The sequence below is a fragment of the Palaemon carinicauda genome, chromosome 16 (genome assembly GCF_036898095.1).
Source record: "Palaemon carinicauda isolate YSFRI2023 chromosome 16, ASM3689809v2, whole genome shotgun sequence".
NCBI lineage: Eukaryota > Metazoa > Arthropoda > Malacostraca > Decapoda > Palaemonidae > Palaemon > Palaemon carinicauda.
Window position 1 is genome coordinate 35,593,423 of NC_090740.1, and position 10,000 is coordinate 35,603,422.

Genomic DNA, 10,000 nt, shown 5'->3' on the forward strand with positions numbered 1-10,000 from the left:
CAGGTTCTTGGGACTGATATCTACAGCTCCCCCTTTCAGAGGAAGTTGACATCAACTTTTCAGGGCCATCGTATTCTAAACTCTCTTCCAAACATCCACACATGGAATATATTTTGCTCCTAAAATCCTTGAATCCTGTTGGTTCAACAGAGTTAATCATGACAACTTTTAATCTTGCTGCTTGCTCTTGTGCCATGCCTTTCCACTTTTGAATACATATTCTGGGTAAAGTGTTTTTCTGCAAGTATTGCTACTTAATGAAATGTGGCTGGGAATCTAACATCAAGTATCCAAGGACTACATCTTTCCAATTTTACATAACTTTTCTCATCCCTGAATTAAAAACTCCAAAATGTTAAAGGAAAACTACTATTATTTTGCGCAATATATTTATCAAAAGCTGTTCCAGAAATTAATTTATAGCTTTTTTCTGGGCTGCATTTATTGAGCAATAGAAATTAATTACAACATATATTTCATTACAATAAAAAATCAAGGATGAAACCATATAAAATAGATTTAAATCAATGGTGATATTTCTATCGAAGTTTCATTCTGAGTTTTTCAACACTTGTATACCCGTTATATAACTCTCTGGAAATGGAATAAGTCAAAAGAGTGTCAAAAACCTGCTGAAAGAATTATTATTATTATTATCATTACTAGCTAAGCTACAACCCTAGTTGGAAAAGCAGGATTCTATAGGCCCAGAGGCTCCAACAGAGAAAATAGCCCAGTGAGGAAAGGGAAAAAGGACAATAGCATATTTTAAAAAGAGTAACAACGTTGAAATAGATATCTCCTATATAAACTATAAAAACTTTAACCAAACAAGAGGAAGTGAAATAAGATAAGACAGTGTGCTCGAGTGTACCCTCAAGCAAGAGAACTCTAACCCAAGACAGTGGAAGACCATAGTACAGAGGCTATGGAACTACCCAAGACTAGAGAACAATGGTTTGATTTTGGAGTGTCCTTCTCTTAGAAGAGCTGCTTACCATAGCTGAAGATTCTCTTCTACCCTTACCAAGAGGGAAGTGGCCACTGAACAATTAGTGTAGTAACTCCTTGAGTGAAGAAGAATTGTTTGGTAATATGTGTTATCAGGTTTATGAGGGCAAAGGAGAATATGGAAAGAATAGGCCAGACTATTCAGCGTGTGTGTGTGTGTGTGTGTGTGTGTGTGTGTGTGTGTGTAGGCAAAGGGAAAATGAACCGTAACCAGAGAAAAGGATCCAATGTAGTACCATCTGGCCAGTCAAAAGTCCCTATACTGCAACTCAATGGGTGGCTAGTGCCCTGGCCAACCTACTACCTAGTTATTAATGTGGAAAGAGCTTGACCCATATTCCTAGTGCATAATCAAATGGACTTGTGTCTTAAATTGGTATGTAACTCTTTAACCATAAAATTATGAGGAGTCTTAGCATATGTATTGCCATAAAGAATAGAGACCCATTTCATTTCCCTATAGAGTATTGAACAAGATAAAAAAAAAAATATGAACTTATATAAAAGTTATGTCATTGACGTATGGATTGAAGAATTTCATATATATCTTTATGATAGAAAGAAGTTTCCATTAGTAATAGTTCATAAATGTTTATTAGTGATATTACATTCAAAAGTAATTTTATCAAATCTAGTAACTAAAAGAATTAAACGAAAGTCCATTACGTTAGCAGTTTAGGAATATACCAAACAGTAGGGACAATCACCAAAGATGGATACCGCAATTGCATTATCAATGTTAATAGTGGACAAAACTCCATTAGGATATGATGACAGTATCTTTCTGATTAATAAAAATATTCTCCCAGTCACAGAACAAAAGATTTCTCATCGTTCTAGGTAAGGCCCGGTACTTTCAAAAGTATCACTGGTAGTGATTTATATGAAAAGGAAGACAGTTGTAAGCCAAACAAAGTTTTCTGAAATTAATCAATTGTAACACAAAATTGTATTTTGAGTTTTCAAGACTGAATTACAATTATATAAACTAAAACATCTGATTTGCGTCTATATCAAATGTTGAGTTGAGAGGTGAAATGTGTAGATATCCAATTTTAGAAATCTAGGTTGTTCACTTTCATAACGTAGGCTGGATAAAACCCCTTAATAATGCAACAACTATTCTCAAAAAAATAAATTACTAAACCCCTTATACTCTCAGGATATATAGAAAATATTGCCATAAAAAAGAACAATAGATGCTTAAGTGTCCTTGGAATCCTTGTTATACTGTTTATGATTACATATAGTCATCATAGCTTTTATTATGATTTCTTGATATCTGTATGTGTGTCTGCATGTTTATTTGTTTGCTAATTTTTTTGTATGTATGTGAAAATATCTAAGTATGTATTTTCTTTAGATAATCTTCAAATCATCTCCGATATTTTGAAATATTTAAATTTTTCGAGCTTCTTTTTTAATTTCTTATACCCTTTATAATATTACTAAGTTAATTATTCGTAATTTTGTCGGAACCCTTAAGGATTGTAGTATATATATATATATATATATATATATATATATATATATATGTATATATATATATATATATATATATATATATATACATATATATATATATATAAATATATATATATATATATATATATATATATATATATATGTACATATATATACACACACACACATATATATATATATATATATATATATATATATATATATATATATATATATATATATATATAAATATATATATATATATATACATATATATATATGTACATATATATATATATATATATATATATATATATATATATATATATATATATATATATATATATGTGTGTGTGTGTGTGTGTGTGTTTGTGTGTTTTTGTGTGTGTGATTGTGTGTGTATTTGTGTGTGTAAGTATATGTATGATGTATGATTACTATCAAAGCTACCAGCTTAATCCCAAGAAACAAAATGCTACAAGCCCAAGGACTCCAACAGTGATTGCAATCTAATGCAGAAAGGAAATAGAGTAGTAACGAAAATAATGTAAACTAGAAACCCAAAGTAAATACAGACTATTTAAATGGATGAATTGAGCTGTGTATAGCCTACTATGGAGTGAGACTTCTGCGAACTTTTTCGTAACAGAAAAGCGTTTGGAATCATTTTGAACCTCTGAAGTTCCGCCAATTCATCTACTAGATCAGGAAAATTATTTCACAATCTGATCAAAGCTGAAATGAAAGTTCTTGAATATACAGTAGTGTAGCATTAACCTTTACGAGGAATGTTTAAATTCCTCCATGACGTATTCAGTTTTCTCTCCCGGTCTTGATATATAGAAAATGAACAGAACATTTGAATTGGGGACTTAGATAGATAGGCCATACTTTTCTCTCTCTCTCTCTCTCTCTCTCTCTCTCTCTCTCTCTCTCTCTCTCTCTCTCTCTCTCTCTCTCTCTCTCTCTCTCTCTCTCTCTCTCTCTCTCTCTCTCTCATTTAATTTGTTTTATCATTCTATATATTTTAGGTTTTTATATACAACATACCGGTATATATACGAGTATGTCATATGATAGTCTTTTGTAGTGATGAAAACTGTTTTTTTCTAATATTTCAGATTAACAATATTAGCCAAAGAAAATCAAGCCAAATGAATAGTCTATTGACAAATAGTTTAGATCTAATGTACCCTACCATATCTCATTTGCTTAAATTATTCTTAGCCAAGACTACAACAGGACTAACATATGAAAGCAATCAACATGTGTTACAGCTTTACCATTTTAGTATTGTAAACTGCCTTGGTCAATCTTATGATAACGTAGTAAATAAACTACAAGAGAAGTAACGCACAATCAAAATAGAATGTATCAAGAGCAGTAACTACATTAAATCAGATTTTTCTTATATAAACTATAAAGGGAGACTTTAAAAAAAAAGACAAATAAAAACAAGAGGAAGAGGAATAAGACAGAGTAGTGTGCTTGAGTGTACCTTCAAGTAAAAGAATTCTACGCCAAGATAGTGGAGGACCATGATAGAGAGACTATGACATTGCCTAAGGCTAGAGGATAATGGTTTGATTTTGGAATGCCCTAGCAGAGGTGCTTCCACCCTTACCAAGAAGAAAGTAGTCAATGAACGATTATTATAGCTTAAAAGTTAACCCCTTGAGCAAAGAGGAATTGCTCGATAATCTCAGTGTTGTCAGGTGTATGAGAGCCGAGGGGAATGTGGAAAGAATAATGCAATATGGGAATCCTTTGGCCATATTTGCTTTATGTTTTGCTCACTCTCAATTTCACAGGACGGTATGCTGTTGGATCCTGTAGCAGTTATGGTTTTTTGCATTTGTTGAAAAATTGTCTCCTTTTCTTGTTCTTCAAAATGTTTCGCCAAATTGAAGGATTTAATTGTGACAAGTTCGTCTACACATCATGATTTTAACCGAGCCCTCATTAAATGCTACAGTGCAATTTTTTTATGTACTGGGTAGAGTGGCAAATAATAATCTTGAAGTAAGTGATATGACACATAGTGTATATTGTAATGATACAATGGGTAAGCTTGAAACAGGATTTTATGTTAGCTTCAGGAACACAGTGCTTGAGAGATTCATTCAGACTAGCAAAGCTTTACATTCAGAAGCAACTGCTCTCTGCAATCCTCATGAAATCTCTTTTATTGCTTGAAGAATCAATTAGGGATAGATTTGAAGAGTTTTTTAATGAAGGGGTAGAACAGTTTAGCACAGACATATTTACTCCTTGATCTGTTGGTCATTGAATTTTAAACACTCATTTCATCATGTAGTGAAGTTAATGAGAAGCTTGGTATCTTACGTAGTATCACTCAAATGTCCATGGCGAGCATTAAGGAAGTTTGGATAAAGCTCACTCAACTGCACTTACCTGATTTAAATACAGAGTTCTCTGATGAAATGGTTCACTTTGCTGTTATGTTTCAAGAATGTTTACTTGACACCAATGTTATTGAAACTGTCAGGTAAAATTTGTTAATAGATAGAACTGTCATATATACTTTCCCAAATGAAGAAGTAATACTTAAAATAATTTATTTGTAACATGTTTTTAACTGTTGTGGTGTGAAAGCATACTGTACTCTAGATTAAAAATAAAAAAAAATTATCTATGCTCAGTGAAGGGTCAGGCAAGTCTTGCCAACCTAACTAGTCTCTCCACAGAAAATAAAGCAAATATTAACAACAAAGGATGTTGCCGTCTATCTAATTACTTATAATATCAGATGACTGACTGTTGTCAATGTCTATGTTCATAAAAAAATAGAAGAGGCTCCCCCAAAAAAGATTTTTCTCAGACACCCCACAGACTAAATCTCTCTCTCTCTCTCTCTCTCTCTCTCTCTCTCTCTCTCTCTCTCTCTCTCTCTCTCTCTCTCTCTCTCTCTCAGACGTAGAGAAACTTTTTCCTCTATAGAAAAAAGATGCCGTTTTTCTTCTTGAGTGATCAGTAATTTTTTCAAGTATATACACTTCATACTGTTGTTAAATGGCCAAATAAGAGTGGGAATAAGTTTCAAACTAATTTAAACAAGATTGATTCTAACCGAAATTTGTCACCTGTGCAATGCAAATATCTGACGGCAGGTAAAATAGACTTCCTGTCCATATAATGTAAAAAAAAATAATATAGATTATGAAGATTATAAAGGTACTGTTACATACTTCATCGAGCGTTGATCGCAAACCACTCATCTAATTAGGATAATAATCCAACATAAGTAAACATAATGTTATTTATTTTAATGATATGCCAATTTTCCTAAATTACATTTGGAGGCTACCAATCATTTTAAGACAATACGACTAACTCAAGACTATCTTATACATTACAATTCAAATCTTTTCATAGGCCAATACAGTTGAATCATATTGGCCTAGGCAAATATTCTAGGCCTAGTCTTAGCTTGAAAATGCTACTTGAAGTTGGAGATGGGAGAATATTTATTTTGTAGTTGAAATTGTTGGAGAGGTTGATTCCCAAGGTTTTTTGAATTACCTTTGTTTTTAAACAGTAGCTGAATACATTGATGTTATTCCTTGTGGGATACTTCCATAATTTGTATGAATAATTCCTAACCTGGGATGTATACAATCCTAACTGGTAACTATACCCCTAGACTGGTACGTATGCTCCCAGAATGATACTCTTTTACAAGGGAGAAATTAGCTTGCAAATTATAACAAAGGAAGCGACATTCCTCACCCCTCTCCAGTCATCATACACATCTCGAACAGTGCAAGTTACGCTTACACAACTGCGACCCTTATTACATTTACGTACATATGGACACTCACTCGGCCATAGACACAACTACACCCTTGTTTACATTTATTCTACACAGTTACGTACACACACTGAATCATAGACAATCTCATCTTCGAATGGTCAACTTAACATCTTTATAAGATGAAAACCAATTAATCTTTCCAGTTCACTAATCATCAAGGGTATACTGTAGTCATTTATCAAAGGAAAGATTTCCGTCATAACCTAAATACATATATAAAATTTTTTGTTGGTAAATCACATCTTAAGCCAAATAGTTCAAATCTAATTTAAAACAAAGGAATTCCCATAGCAAAGAGACCATATATAGGCTATCATCTATTGGGAGAATGTCAGGCGATGCTGGTTATATTCCTCATCTTACTCTCTTGATATAACGGGCTTCCATTCATCGGGCCCTGCTATAAAAATTTCTCTTTCTCCACTAGTGATATACAGGTTTTATCAACTCATCCCATCATAATCAGTATCAATTTTGATATAACTTGAGATGTTGCAAAAAGAAATCAGGACACCGCGTAAACAAATATAAAGTTAACTCTTAACTCACTATATTTACAACATTGTGTACAAAAGGAGACCTGTTCATGAACCTTGCCAGGTTCGAAGAGAGATGCTTTTTTTTTGTCAAGGTAAAGGCTAATTCTAATTTGCTATTTGATATATATGTCATTGACAAATAGCACTAAGATGCGCAACTTAATTTCAAATTTAATCTAACGAACCCAGTCAGTGTCGGACTGAGATGAAAAGGCCCAGATGTGTGGTGGGGTGAATTTGGGTAGAATCATATGGGCCAATGGGCAAATAGCTTGAATCCTTTTTAATACAATAATGATAAATAATGCAAATTGTATTATTCCTAATATAAAAACACTGGCACTTGTGTAAATGATAGATGACATGATAGAATAAGAATGCTTTATTCATATCCTTCATTCGCTTATCAGGAGAAATGGGAGAGGAAAATTTATTAAACAATTGATTATACTAAGTTACATGCAAAGTCTATAGAGGCATGAGTATTAATTCATAATAATCAAAACTTTTTTTTATATATTTTCTAGAAAAGATTCTTATGATTGATCTATAACTCATGGTAATATATGTTTACAAAAAGTAAATTGAAAGGGCCACGTGGTTCAGACCGACTGTCGACCTGCTTGTAATATGATAATTATATCTTACCATTAAAACGTAGAACTGAAAAGATAGCACCAAATAGCTCTCAATTCACGATTTTGGGGTTTATTCCTGGCTTTATGCACACCTGTCCCCTCGTTTATAGATATATTGCTAAGAAATTGGCGGAGAGGCATATTATGAGAAATTAATGTTTGTATGTAGAGTATATGAATACATACACACACCAACTATATATATATATATATATATATATATATATATATATATATGTATATATATACGTATATATATAACCTACACACACACACACACACACATATATATATATATATATATATATATATATATATACATATATATATATATATATATATATATATATATATATATATATATATATATATATATATATATATATATATATATATGCATGTACTGTATACACCCACACACACAAGCACACAGAAACACACACACATATATAAATATATATTTATATAAATATATATATATATATATATATATATATATTCATATATATATATATATATATATATATATATATATTCATATATATATATATATATATACATTTATATATATACAACCTAAATAATGAATATTTGGTTCCAAAGAATTTAAGAAAAAATATGAGAGTATTGCATGTCGTTATCAATGTTGTTCATAAACCCCCGGACCTCCTTTTGCATGCATGTTCGTTAAAGACGCTAATTTGAGATCTTTACTTCGTACAACTGCGTCAGTGTTCGTGGAGGTATTTTTAGAGTCATTTAAGTTGACCCAAATTCTTAAAGTATTTAGGATGGTTTAGGTAAATTAATCATTTAATTACCCTTCTCTGTCTCTTGTGAAACTTCTTGATAGAGAGAGAAAAAAAAAGGATACGGGAATTGTAGGGAGTTTTCTAATATGTTTATATGCAAAATCTTAGGAAATATGAGATCATAATTTTTCTCATATTTAACAAAAATCCATATACCTCTTAGAATCTTATTGCGAATAATATATTAACTCCACTGCTGAAAAGTCAATGGGATATTGAGTTGCCGAAACTATAAATGTAGTTATATTTATGTACAGTAAGATATTTACTCTGTTTTCCAATAGAAAGAACCGTAAGTCTGTCAGGTTCACAGTGATGGTGCTCCAAAACTAGTAGATCTCCCTGAGCTACTAGTTTTTGGAGCCCCAATATTTTGACCTAATTTGCCATCACGATCATTGTGAACCTGACAGACTTTCGGTTCTTTCTATCGGAAAACAGAATAAAAATCGTACCATGCATAGATATAACTACATTTATGGTTCCTGCATCTCAACATTCAATTAACATTTCATGAGTGAAATTAACAATTGTTTCATGTATGCAATTTATTACTTTTGTACTTCGGGAAATATGGTACCAACAATTGAGCTATGTCAGCTCGTCTATTTGTAATGTTTTGCATATCGTGAGACCCACTTAGAAGTAAAGTCATTCCTCACAAAAATGCTGGCTTGGCTATTAGACTGGATTCGGGACTTTGTTTTAAATGAACCATCGACTCTCCACTAAAAAAGGAATAATTATAGAAATGTTATGTTCTATTTGTGCGTGGGAGTATTTGATATAAAGATTAAAATTTAGGTAAAAAGGAAACAGTTTACCTAAATTGTAAACTTCATATTAAATACCCGAATCATGACCTATCCTGAATTTGTCTACCCAATCATGAAGAATGACTTTTGTTCAATTACTGACGGAATACAGTAATCCAGAAAAGATCGGAGCTATCGAGAAGATAGAATCTAAAATTAATGCTACTGATGTAGCCATTGTCTTTAACGTAGTAATAATGATAATTGAGGATAGTATTCTGTTTGTTTCTCAATGACTTAAGAATGACAACATTTTGGATACAGCAACCAAATTATGTAAATATTTTTTTTCTTATACTCAATGAACTCGATTTTTTTATATCCTACCCATTTTTTTTTTTTTTTTTTTTTTAATTCTGTCCGGTTTTATTCGGGTAGTCAATTAGAACATACTTCACGAAGGTATCATCATGATATATAATGATTATGGAAAAAATATTCAAGATTTTGTTCATACATTGAGGGTTCTCATGTATATTTCAGGTACAACTGGCAGCGTTTCTTGTCTACTTATAAAGTTCTTGGCTTGATATTTAAAGTATACATCTGTGTTATAAGCTATTCTGAATATGAACAAGAGTGATAATGGGGTAATATCACTTACGTCTTCATTTGAAGATAATGACTATTTTCAAAATAATAGAATTTTATAAATTATGATTATTTCATTTTTAGGATATGTCTATTATTTTCAACAGCATGGTATTCGTATGCTTTCAGTGTATTTTTATCCATATATGCCATTCCATCTTTGTTCCATCTTGCAAACCAAATATATTTTAATTTTTTTATCTTGTATTTTAGGTTAATCACACGTATTGTGGTATTCCAGTCACCCGTATCATTTGAAGTCTCCCGGGATATCCTCGAGGATAGACGAAAACTT

At 31.6% G+C, this 10,000-nt stretch overlaps 1 protein-coding gene across 1 annotated transcript in view; it reads left to right on the plus strand.

Annotated features, from left to right (window-relative positions):
- The window catches only part of LOC137655253 (uncharacterized), a 127,272-nt gene that overhangs the window by 7,322 nt on the left and 109,950 nt on the right, over positions 1-10,000 (plus strand). The gene's annotated exons all lie outside the window — the stretch shown is intronic.